Source organism: Sorex araneus, chromosome 5, assembly GCF_027595985.1.
Source record: "Sorex araneus isolate mSorAra2 chromosome 5, mSorAra2.pri, whole genome shotgun sequence".
Classification (NCBI taxonomy): Eukaryota; Metazoa; Chordata; class Mammalia; order Eulipotyphla; family Soricidae; genus Sorex; species Sorex araneus.
The window spans coordinates 73,033,111-73,044,957 of NC_073306.1; the positions used below are offsets into that span (position 1 = coordinate 73,033,111).

Consider the following 11,847-nt stretch of genomic DNA (forward strand, 5'->3'; position numbering starts at 1 on the left):
CAAGCAGGAAAGGGCTGCACCCTAGCGCCTACTCACCAGGCAGAGCTAGAGGGGTCCAGGCCCTGAACAGAGCAGGACTCTGCCCCACGGATGAGGAGACACACCAAGTTCTGCCAACCTTGCAAAGAGGGATTCTCCTTCTGGGTCATTTATAATCCAAGCTTGGTAAGAGGGAAGTAGGGAAAAGAATGGATTCTACAAATAACTATTTAGATTCTTCTCAAAACACTGGTCTTACCTAATCAAGGATCTGAATCAATCAACTAATAAAGTACATTTTCCGGCTTCAAAGACGTAGCTCATGAAGTTATACAAGATATTACTTCGAAGTCTATGCCACACTACCTGGTGTTACAGAATTGTATATGATTTCTATTGTTATGGTTTCATCTGCTTTGGTTGTGATGCTCCAAGTAGACTGCTGGGTTTTTCCTGGGCACTGGCATTTTGGGGAATCCACACAGAGGGATGAGGACCACCAGACCCAGAGTCAGAAGTCAAAGGATTCTTCCACCTTTCTGAGCAACCTTGGGCAACCACAGGGTCTTCGGTTTTCGTATCTAAAACATTGAGAAGCTGAACCACATAGCCTTTAAACCAGTTTCAGCTCAGGTAAAAATAAAAAGAACTTTCAATTCAAAATGGAAGGCCATGTTTACCTCAGGTATGAGGGTGAGCCCCAGCAGCACGCAAGCATCTGAATGGGTGCAAGCAACACGCCCTTAGCCCCATCATAGCAATGAAAGGAAAGAGAGGTGGGAGAGAATGGTTTGTTTTTAATTAAAAGAACAATCTTTCTCTTAAAAAAAAAGTGTGTGTGTGGAAAGGGAAACTTTCAATTGCATTATAATTTATTTTATATGGGCCCAAGTACCTCCATTTATGTCAAAATGTCTTCATGTTTTATAACAGAAAATGCATCTGCATGATTCCAAATGAAACTGTACCCAATTTTAACAATAACAAAATGTATTAAGCACAAACTATTTTACTGGCAAACAAGTTAAAGCATTTTACACCTATTAACTCAATCTCAAAAGAACTCAAAAGCTATCTACCCCCATATTACAACCGAGGAAACTGGCCTAGAAAACTCTATTGCCAAGGATCATCGGGTGACAATGTGACAAAGCCAGATTCAAATCCTAAAAACCTATTTAGTGTCTTTATTTATTGAATCCCTTCAATAAATAAAGATAAATGATAGTTTATCTTTAACTATTGCACACACATACAGAGGTACTCCCTTCCCTACCACCTCACTCTGAGACTAAGCAACAATCACATAGCAATTATTCCAATTAAGTAATTGGAATATAAACTGTGCAAAGGGAACAAAACATGAAGCAATTCAAAAAGAAATTAATTTTAACTTTAATAAGTGGAGTCCAAATGTGCTAGGCTTTCCCCAAAAACTATCATTTATCTTCTCTTTGTGCTTCAAGAACACTTTGCATGAAGTCTATTGCAGAACAGATCTAACTAATGAAACAGCTCTCCCACCACCTAAATTGAGAAGCTGGGCTGTAGGGCTGTTACTGTGCCTGTATGTGCCCCTTTTTGGTATGAGGCACCATAACTCACCCATGGTAGAACCCTATCAAGTTTGATTATCCACCTAAGTTTAATGACATGTTTGTGTGAAGCAGGCTACTGTAATGATATGACAGGTGAGAATTAACACTTTTGCCATGCCTCAAATTATAAGAATTTTCAATCGAAATGGCATTGGCAACAAGGTGATTCAGTGTATGAATCAAAAGCATACATTTCAGACAGTATAACTATTCCTAATCCCTCTGTTGCACACATAGGAATAGCAATATATACTTACAAGAGATTAAGAAAAAGGGCCAAAGGGGCCAGATAATACAGAATTCAGTTGATAGGGCATTTGCCTTATACACAGCTGACCAGAGTTTGATCCTTGGCACCCCAGATGGTCTCCTGAGCACCACCAGGAGTGATCCCTGACCAAAGAGCCAGGAGGAAGGGAGGAAGGGAAGAAGGGAGGAAGGGAGGAAGGGAGGGAGGAAGAGAGGGAGGGAGGGAGGGAGGGAGGGAGGGAGGAAGGAAGGAAGGAAGGAAGGAAGGAAGGAAGGAAGGAAGGAAGGAAGGAAGGAAGGAAGGAAGGAAGGAAGGAAGGAAGGAAGGAAGGGAAAAATGAAGCACTATTTTAAGATCTATCATATTTTGGAAGGCTAAAGACAACAGAGAGGGCTAGAAATGTAGCTCAGTGGTACGGCACGTGCCTTGCATGTGAGGCCCTGGATTTGACGGCACCACAAAGAGAAAATAAAAAATTTAAAAATCAACTAGTGTCCAAATAAAATTTAACAGTTCCTATTTAGAGAGCAGAAAGCTCAACAGGGAGAAGCAGTGTAGGGGACCTACAGTCCCCACAAAGCAGGGAGCTGGGAGTAGCGCCTGAGCACTGATCAGGAAAACCTAAACCAAACCAAATATAAAAACAAGCACAAGAAAGTCACCAGTAAATGCTATTTTATTCCCCAAATAACTAAGCAATAAGCAACACTTAAAAAAATAAAAATAAACAAAACATGACCCATAAATTTGTTCTGCAATAGTATAATCACTTATCTGTAATAGTTCTTTACTTATTTAGCATGAATTCAACCACTGGTGACAGTTCTGAAAATGTGGTCTAGCACCAGCAGCACCAACAGCAATTGAGCACTTGTTAAAAATACAAATTTCACACCCTACTGCAGGCCAATAGATTCAGAAACTCTGAGGATGGGTCCCCAAAATCTGTGCTTGAGCGACCCTCCATGTAATTCTGATGCACAAAGTTCGAAAACACAGCTGCGTTCTGTTGAATGTGGCTCTATATAAGTTAGCATACTATTCATGCAGTACTCAGAAAACCAAAAAGAAATTCTTATCTAAGGATGTTAAAGAAGACATTCCAAGAAAAATGTCAACGTTTGCCAAAGTACTAAATAAGGGCTGGAAATCAAAGTCCTAGAGAACATCTGGCTAGGAGAGACAAAAGCCTGGAGAGTGGTAAGAATGTCTGAAAAACAAACAGCCTGAAGCTGCAATTCATGTTCGTGTTCTTTCAATACTTTAATCCTATCAATCCACTCCTGAATAGAGAAATCCAAGAGAAACACCTGTGTATGTATGGCAAAAAATATAAATAGCAGCACTCACTGAGGCAAAGTAGCACAAGAGCATAACAATGCAAGCAAGTAAGAGGATGGATAAATGGAGGCATGTCTGCACAACAGAATACTATACAGCAATCAATTTCAATGACACACTATACAGAGAACTCTCAACAATAAGTGAATTTCAACGTTATAATGTAAAAAACGAAGATAGGACATGCAAATATACTATTAACTATATACATGTGAAAAGTACACATTATAAAAATCCTATTTTTAAATTTTTTATAAAGTTGGTTCACAATATTTGATTACATTTAATATTTGGACACCAACCCCACCACTATTATTCATTCATATTTTTAAAATGTCTAGAGTGCTGAAAATAAAGATTTAGTTAAGAGTGTAAAGGAAAAAGAAAAGAGGGATGGAGAAGCACATAGATTCTGAGATAGTTTCAAGGTCCTAGTTTTGTTAGTCGGTGGCTATTATTAAAATTTAATAAATAGAAAACAAATTATGAGAACTGAGCCAGAGAATATAATTTGTACAATTCTTTGCACCTAAAGCCCTTTACTTTTTTTATTATTTAAATGAGCTGTTTTCACTATTTTAAACAGTTATAAACTGCACTGATTCAGTCTCTGTATTGAAGCACAAAGAAACTGGTCTAACAACTGTCAGCTCAGTGACGACATTTTTCTAAGCACAGTTGGGTTACAGAATCCAAAACTAATTTTCGTTGCTGTTGTTTTAGATTCTGTAACCCAACTATGACTCCAAAAGTTCAAAACCAGTGACGCTTGCCCACACTTTGTATAAAATCAGGCCACATGCAATACAGTTCCACAGGATCCATGCAGCTCTGCACACGTTACAAAGGCTCCATGGACAGGGAATTCAGATCCCCTGCACTGGCTAATTAGATGAGAGACCCACTCAGTCTCTGCCGTGAGCCAGATGCGGCCCAGAGGTTACATCACTTATCTCTACAAGGGCTCGAGGAGGAAACACAAAGAATACAAGGTTCAGGGATTAGGTAGCCTACCAGGTATGAATGCGAAGGCAGAAATAAAAGCCCCACTTTTTAACTTGAAAGGATAAAAACTAGCTATTTATGACACCAAAGCCTCGCTGATTCCAGCCTTTACTCAACACTAGAGTATCCCGGGTACTCTTGATACTTAAGAGCCCCTGCCCCCCTTTCTGGTTTTATAAAGACTACATAGAGAAATGGTTTTTTTTTTTTTTTTTTTTTTGCTTTTTGGGTCACACCTGGCGATGCACAGGGGCTACTCCTGGCTTTGCACTCAGGAATCACTCCTGGTTGTACTCAGGGGACCATATGGGATGCTGGGAATCGAACCCGGGTCGGCTGCGTGCAAGGCAAACACCCTACCCGCTGTGCTATTGCTCCAGCCCCTCTCCCCCCATCTTAACAATACCTATTTTCAGGAGCCCTAGAATAAAAATATTAAGAGTGAACTGGGCAGTTCATGGTCAGGGCCCAGCTGGCTGACACAGTGACAAGAAGGACAGTGAAGGACAGACAGGAAATGCTTCCAAGCTGGAGTGACGAGCTCCGCGCCAAGCATACAGAAGGCAGCCACCTTTTCTCTCCTGAGAAGGCCTGTCTTCTGGTACCAGACAGATAATAGTATCACTGAGATAAGGAGAACAGGAGTAAGGTGACGAAGGGCTGGGTTGGGCTAAGTGTGTATGTGGAGATAATGAGCTCAGCTGCAACTTACCAGGTTTACAGTTGCCCTCATGAGACATTCAGTGGGGATTAACTCCAGGGCCAAGAGTCAAAAAAAATCAGGGCAGCGTATACAGGGCAGAAACCTCAACTAAACAAAACAATGGATAAAAAGAAAAAAAGCAAGTCTTTGAACAAATGCTTCCAATTCAAAGTCACCTAAGATTTTCCCCCCTTCATATTCGCGCCTAACAAAATGATGTGAAGACAATGGCGAGTGCGGTGTGGGAGAGCAGAAGCAGCAGGCGAAGATGTTCGCCAAGGGGGACATGCATACAGGAAGGGGCGATGCGTAGAAAATCAAGGGCAAAACTCAAAAGGGGCAGGTAAGAAACAGCAGCAACGTCACAGAAATGGCAAGAGCCAAGGGAAAGAATAAACCAGATTAGATTTGTGACATTACAATAAGCTGAGAGGAATAAAAATGAACAATTTCAGAAAAGTAACCAGCGAGTAAGAAAAACAAGCAGATAATAAACAAGTATCACTTAGTCAAGAAGCATTGTGTAAATCCATAGGCTAATCAAGGACAGGTCCACGAGTTTTAAAAAAATTACCTTATCTTCTAATTATTCTTAATCACAGCAGTTTTAGAATACTAGAAAAAAGTAATGACTCGATACTAGAATTATTAGAATATTAATAACTAATGTTAGGCATTAATTGCTCAATTAATAAGCAATTTTTCCAGGCACCATTCTACTATAATGTATTTTCTTCATAACCTACACTCCACTAAGGGGGAATAACTATCCCCATTTTCTAAATGAGATGACTATGGCACAGAGAAGATCGAGATTAAGTAGTTAACTTGTTTCAAGACCAAGTGGCTAGTATTGATGGTTAAACCAAAATTTAACACAGGAGAGTTAGAGCGGGCAAGATGGGGGGGCACAATGAGTAAAGCAAGGGTTAGACGAGAACTGTAAATATTCCATTTAAGGTTGTTCTGCTTACTTAACTGGCTGCTGTTGAATGTCTATTAAAATGTAATGACATTATAATTAATGTCTATTAAAAAGTGACTTTAAATTTGAAAGGCTCTTTCTGTCTTCTCTCACTCCAGATTCCTAAATGGCTAGGACCATTTTTATGGGTCTGATCACAATTATAATGGAGTGCTGAACATGAGTGTCACCACCCCAACTGAAAGGGCTTGTAGCTTACCTTTGTATCTAGTTCCTTCTTACTTAAAAGTAGAAGAAACTCAAATTTTGGTTTTTATAATTAATCACTATTATCCCGTTGATCCTCGATTTGCTCGAGCGGGCCCAGTAATATCTCCATTCGTACTAGCCCTGATATTTTAGCAGCTTCTCTTTACTCGTCCTTCCTAATGGTGCCGCATTAGAGGCTCTTTCGGGGTCAGGAGAATGAGACGCATCACTGTTACTGTACTTGGCATAATCATCAGTCCCGATTTTTCCTAAAGTTCTGAGGGTATTTACAAAACATCTGCCAACTCTTTCACTGCTAGACAGGGATGCTATCTCTCAGATGATCTATGTCAGAGCACTTTTGGAATACCCAAATTACTGATTGTAGTGGGAATACCCTTCTAAAAGAAAAAAATCAATCATACTCCCTCTGAACAAAAACTTCTAAAGGTCCCACCACCTTCACTAGTCAAAGCCTCCTCTAGTCATAGCCAGGCCTTTCTCTCCAACTTTATCTCTATCCAACCCTCCAGCTCCAATGACCAAGCCACTTGTACTTCCTCAGTGCTATACCAGGCTGAACATGCCGAGCATTCACCTGGCAAACACTACCTCTCTAGATCAACTCCAACTCAAATTCTTTTTTTTTTTTCTCTTTGGGTCACATCCAGTGATGCTCAGGGGTTATTCCTGGCTTTTCACTCAGGAATCATTCCTGGTGGTGCTCAGGGGACCATATGGGATGCTGGGAATTGAACCCGGGTCAGCCATGTGCAAGGCAAACACCCTACCCACTGTGCTATTGCTCCAGTCCCTCAAATTCATTTTTCTAAGGTCTTGTATTTGCAACGTCTATTCTGTTTTTTACTGCCCCTCACTATTATACTAAAAATTTCCTAAAAATAAACTCTTCAAGACAACAGTCATCATTTTTATCTTCATATCTGGCAAGAAGCAGCTTAAGTGTTCAGTATTTATTGAAAGGGTAATTATGAAAGTACAATGCAATATATCTGCTGGTACTATACTAACCCACTGTCAAAGTAAAGATTTTTAGGGTGGAGTCCAATAGCCATAATGAGTGGTGTATTTCCCTGTTCTACCTCTCTCCACAAACTCATAAATTCAGCAATCTGTATTTTTCCAACCAGCACTCAGGATCACCACAACTAAAGACATAATACAGACACAGAGGGTTGGATCAAGAATACAGTAGTTAAGTTGTCTGCCTTGTACACTGCCCAAACAGGTCCAGTCCCAGGCACTACATATGGGCAACTAAGCTCTGCCAGGAGTGATCCCTCTCAGAGAGCCAGGAGTAAGCCCTGAGCACCTCCAGGTGTGGGCCAAAGAACCCGACCCACAAGCTATTAAAAACCTGTCCTGAACAACTAGTAAGGCAGTGAGGCATATTCACAGATGATATATTATGAAAACATTTTTTTAAAATGCCTTTTTTTTTCCTTTTAGGGTCACATCCAGTGGAGCTTAGGGGTTACTCCTGGCAGTGCTTGGAAGACTATGTGGGATGCTAACGACTGAACCCAGGTTGGCCATGTGAAAGGCAAATGCCCTACCCTCTGTGCTACAGATCTGGACCGAAAAATGCCTCTTAAAAAGCTTTGGGAAAGCAACAGTGCAAACTGATGACATAAACTAAAATCATATCATGCTATACAAGTGCCTTATCTAGGTGCATATACTCCACAGAAGGTACTTAAATGTCCATTAAAATCAACTATCACACCAGCTTCACCCAAAGCAGCTACACAGGTTATTTTTTGAGACACCAAGAACATAGAAACCTAACTTTGTGGTGGCCTTGGGGGCTTTGGCAATTCATAACAGCTGACATATACCACCCTCAGCATGCTTGGAACGTAACATCCTTTTTAACAAGTCTTGCCAGGGGAAGCAATGTGTTATAGGATCGTCACATTTGATCCCAGAATAACTTAAGTCTTTGCATTTCTCTTCAGCTACTTCACCCATGTCACTTAATCTGCAGGCTCTGCTATTGTCACTGTACAGATGGGAAAGAGAAGGGAAAGAGGGTGTAAAACAACTTGGCTGAAGAGGCCCTTCAAGTCACTTACAAGAGTCTTTATTTGAACTAGTTTCAGATCAGAGAGAGTGCAGAGAGCAGGGTGCTCACCTTGTGAGCCTAGGTTGGATCCTGGGCACCAGATTTGGACCCCCAAGCACAGCCCAGGAGTGATCCCTGAGCTCAGAGCCAGGACAGAGAGACACCAGCACCACAAGATGTGAGAGAAGGGGCAGGAGGAAAATCCCCCAAATTTTACTACTTCCTTCCCCCCCACCACTGTCCAACACACACAAGAATCCTTTGATAAATTCTCAACTGACAGCAAGCACAGTCAAGTTCGTTAATGAGCTTCTACTTGTTTGTCGGAATGAATCATCGATGCCACCTGGGCCTGCAGGTGATGCGAGTCTAGGATAAGAGCTATGATGCATTCAAGTTTGCTGCTGAGTCCAAGTTCATACTCCACCTTTACCTTCTAGTTTCAATATCGTGAGGCCTAAACTTTAATTCTAAAGGTATTCCCCTCCCACCCCCCAACTCTCCAGCCCTAATTCTTTTCGAATGTTACCCAGTCTCTTAAATGTGTCAAGTCATACCTATGCCAGAATTTTCTTTTACGTACACAGTGAACCACTCCTCCTAAGAACACCGAGGCACCTAGCACTCAGGCAGTCCGAGATCTAGACACTAATCTATCCCAATTGTTAAGGAAGCCCGGCAATTTCGGGTCTTCCTCTCCTACTTGGAAACCAACCGGCTTGGGAAAAGGTGCCACTTAAAAATACTCCACCCGTCGCCCATCCGACCACTCGCCGCCCACCCCCCCAAATGTCAATTCTCTGAGACTCAACAAGAACTCGATCAGCTTTGCAAGCAACGTAGTCTGGCGATCACAACTACGGACCCCGAAACGGGGCTCAAATAAGCCCCCCAAGTCCCCGACATCACAAGTGCAGAGGACAAACGTTTTCCAGCGGATTCCACGTCCTAGGGCCCAAGTGATCTTGGAGATCAGCTATAACCGTTGCTCAAACGGGGGCAGGGAGCTCCCAATCCGACGGACTGCGTTTAGCTATAAAAATTCTCGGGCCCCGTGGCTCTCCTACACGTCTGCTTCTTAAGATGATGTCAGTTCTCCCCACCCCGGCCCCCCCACCCAGCCCCCCGGGACTAGACCTCTCTCCCGGGCTTCTCTTTCCGCGGCTGCGGCCAAGGGCCATCCTCCGGTAAGTCGTTCTGACGCCGGCCTCTAGCGGCGGGCGCCAGCAAACCCCGCAGCCCCGGGCACGGGAGACCCGCAGCCGCCGCGACCCTGCCCCCCTGCCGTCTCCTCCTGCCGCCCCCCCCCCCACGGCCCCGCGCGGCTCATCACACGCCCGGCGCCACCCTCCGCTGCATCCTGGAGAGGGGCTGGAGCTTCCCCCACACCGGAGGCCACCGAAGGTGCGGGCGCAGCGTTGCCGGCTTGGAGAGACCCTTCCCCGCGGCCCCACCACGAGCCGGCACCTACTAGTGTCTCCTGCAGTCGGCGCGCCCCGGCCCAACGCTCGCCCGCCAGCTGCAACGGCCCCAACGGCCCGTGCGCCAGGGCTCGGCCGAGCGGCTCGGCGCGGCGCGGCGCCAAGCCAGGTGCCAGCGCTCACCTCCGCGCCCGCCCTCCACCGAGCGTGTCCACGGTCCTGCCCGCCGCCCCCACCACCCCGCCCTGCCCCGGGTCCGCCCGGGCAAGGCTGGGCACCGCCGGCCCTGCGGGGGGCGACGCGTCACAATTCCCGCAGCGGGGCTGGCCTCTCACCGTCACGGCCCCGCAGGAGCAGCGGGAAAAGGCACCGCTCCGAGTCCCAGACCCGCGAGCGCAGCCCCGAGGGCCCCGCAGCGGCGCCGCGGAACGCAGCAGCGCCCCGCGCCGGCGGCCAGTCTCCGCCCCCGGTCCCCGCCCCGCCAGACCCCCCCCACCCCGAGCCCGCCTGCGTGACGCTCCGCCCCGCCCCGCGCCGCGCCGCGGCCCGGCTCCGCAGGTTCGCGAGGTTCCCACCCCGCCCCCGCGCCGCCGCGCGGCAGGGGCCGCCGCCTCTCATTGGCCCCGCTAGTTGCTAGGCGACGAACAACCGCGGCCTGCATTGGTCCGGTGGGGGCCCTCTGGAGTCTCCTCCCTCCCGCCCCCTCCAAAAAAAAAAAAAAATCCGGAGCGAAAAGAAAATCTTATCCCCGGGCGCAGCTGCGGCTGCGGCACCTGTTACGCCCCGCGGTTCACCCGGCCCAGCCCTGCTGCCCCGCCCCCTCCTCTCGCCTGCAAAACTCGGGGGTGAGGGTGGGAACCGTGATGGGACGGGCTGGTCTGGGGAGGGGCCGGGGGAAGGGGAGTCGGGGCTCCTCTGAAGCACGTGTTCCCAACTGCACTGAACCCCTAACAGCCACCCAGCAAAAAAGTGGAGTTCCCAGAAGAGACACACGTGCGCTCGCAAAAGTGGAGAAATGAGGCGAACAGCCGGCACCCAGAATTAGGTCAGGCCCGGGGGAAGCCAGGCTCGAGCCCGGGAGATCGCGGGTGTAAACAAGCCAACCAGGAGAAAGTGGCAGGTGAAAAATGAGGGCAAAGAAACGCGCTGGGCAGGAGGGCGCGGCAAGACGGGAGAAATTGGCTCCGCGTGAATCAGAAGTTGGTGCAGGGCGTCTCACACCCACCCAGCACCGCTGTGCAGGGGAAATACCCGCTGCTGCCCCTTCGCCCCATTCATTCCCCAGTGCTGGAGACTTCCCGGCGAGTCTGGCGGCCTGAGAATCATGCATGTGAACACATGACGAAAACAGAGCTGTACTTGGATGATTTCGGGGTTTTAGTGAAAGTTAAGGAGTATACTCAAGAGGAAAGAGGTTTTGTCCTTTAAGGAGGCCCTTGAGGGAACTTTGAAACGAAAATAGGGAGAGTAAGAAGTAGTGAGAGGTGTGGCCGGAAAGATAGCATTGGTTGTAAGGCACACGCAGCCAACACGGGTTCGATCCTCGGCATCCCATACGGCCCCCTCCGTTCCCCAGCCGCCCCTTTACATTTAGTATCTGTGCAGGAGGTTCGGCTAAATACTGGTAAGCTCGATAATACAAGGATCCTGACATTACAAGGACACTGCCAAGCAGTTTTGGCCTTGCGGAAAGGAAGGAATCAGTTATTACAAATGGTTATCTTACTCCCAGACCCAGGATACCTATGGGGAGGGGGGTGTGTGTGTGTGTGTGTGTGTGTGTGTGTGTGTGTGTGTGTGTGTGTGTGTGTAGGAACAATAAACGATACTTAAAAAGTACATTTTATGGGAGAAAACTTTATTATAAGGTGTAAAAAAAATGAAGTTACTTTGGAGACTGAAAATTTCTTCTTGGGGCTGGAGGACTGATAACACAGCAGGTAGCGTGCTTGCCTTACATAAGTCCATCCTCGGTTCAGTCCCTGATGGCAGAGCCAGGAATATGTCCTGAGCACTCCCAGGTGTGGCCTGAAAACAAAACAAAATATGAAAATTTCTTCAAAGTCTGGTTTACTGGAAGAATATAGGTTTTTTTTAAAATGCCTGTTGCATTTCATTTGGAATCAAATTATTAAAGCTTTATGGGCCAGAGCCATGATACAGTGGGTGATTGCCTTGCATACAGCTGACCTTGGTCTGATCCCTGACAACCCTTCTGATCCCCAAACTCTACCAGGAATGATCCCTAAGCACAGAGCCAGGAGTTAAGTCCTGAGCGCCACTGGGTATG

General features: G+C 46.2%; 1 protein-coding gene across 6 annotated transcripts in view; it reads right to left on the reverse strand.

The window, feature by feature from the left end:
* The window catches only part of SSX2IP (SSX family member 2 interacting protein), a 44,511-nt gene extending 34,491 nt beyond the window's left edge, over window positions 1-10,020 (reverse strand). Inside the window, exons 1-2 of one of the 6 annotated variants that reach the window (XM_055138828.1) lie at window positions 9,893-9,993; window positions 4,886-4,984 (exon numbers count right to left, since the gene is read on the reverse strand). The gene's annotated coding sequence lies outside the window, so the exon portion shown is untranslated. The other 5 variants (XM_055138829.1, XM_055138826.1, XM_055138827.1 and 2 more) reach the window with 5 other exon arrangements.
* Between the last annotated feature and the right edge of the window lie 1,827 nt (window positions 10,021-11,847).